Source organism: Tupaia chinensis, unplaced genomic scaffold (genome assembly GCF_000334495.1).
Source record: "Tupaia chinensis unplaced genomic scaffold, TupChi_1.0 Scaffold000279_1, whole genome shotgun sequence".
Lineage (NCBI taxonomy): Eukaryota > Metazoa > Chordata > Mammalia > Scandentia > Tupaiidae > Tupaia > Tupaia belangeri.
Window position 1 is genome coordinate 2,416,257 of NW_006159762.1, and position 938 is coordinate 2,417,194.

A 938-nucleotide genomic window follows, 5' to 3' on the forward strand; every position below is an offset into this window, starting at 1 on the left:
GGGCACTCGTTCCTACTCTTCAAACCACAGACCACTCCTAGGTGAAGTTTCAATACCCTCCTGGATCTTTACACAGTTCCAGAGTTTTCTTGTTTAACAATGTTTCATGTCTGTCTTCCATACTAGACTAGAAGCACTACAAAGGTAAGGACTACTTGCTTTTTCACCAATCCGCAGCCTAGGACCTCACATTAAATAAATATTTATGAACTGAAAAACATTTTCTAATTTCAGTGGAGTTTAGATTTTCATAATAAACCTTCTCTTTATCAAATAAATAAATAAATAAATAAATAAATAAATAAAAGAAGGCCATTCTAAGAGATAATGCCCAAGTTGTAAAATGCTCATTTCATTTGGGTTAGAGCAATTAATAATGAAGATGAACTGGCTTCACCAACTTCAGAATGACCACAGGTCTCCGGATTCAATCCTTGTCATCTATTCTACTACCTGTACAGATGAGTGAAAATGTCAGGTGAAACAACAGATAGATTGGGACCTTGGAAAAGTCATGAAGTATTTTTCTGTTTTTCTATGTAAAAATGTTTCATGACTTTTCCGACGACCCAACAGAACCACTAAGAACTAAGTACATGGGAGTTTTGGCCCTTTATAGCTCCCTTTTGTGGGTAGTAACAGATCATACTCAAGTTCACACAATTTTACCAACTGCCTAGAATCTCAGTCAAGAATTATGTAAGATGCTAGAGATACAAAAATAACTAAGATATAGCCTTGAAGAGGTCACAGTCTTTTGAGGGCCAGTTGGTGGCACAGTGGTTAAAGACACTAGACTCCACATGGCCAACTATGGTTCAAGTCCCAGACCTGGCTGCTTGCGTTCTCACTTTCTCCCTTTGTCATTCTCATGTGATGAGTGCACATGCCCTATAGTAAAATTTTTTTATTAATAATAAATAAAATTAAATAAATAA

At 36.2% G+C, this 938-nt stretch overlaps 2 protein-coding genes across 3 annotated transcripts in view; one reads left to right on the top strand and one right to left on the bottom strand.

Moving 5' to 3' along the window:
• Window positions 1–938, bottom strand: part of EIF2AK1 (eukaryotic translation initiation factor 2 alpha kinase 1) — a gene marked incomplete at its 5' end in the record, with an annotated part of 51,751 nt that overhangs the window by 18,488 nt on the left and 32,325 nt on the right. The gene's annotated exons all lie outside the window — the stretch shown is intronic.
• Window positions 1–938, top strand: part of ANKRD61 (ankyrin repeat domain 61) — a 7,869-nt gene that overhangs the window by 5,044 nt on the left and 1,887 nt on the right. The gene's annotated exons all lie outside the window — the stretch shown is intronic.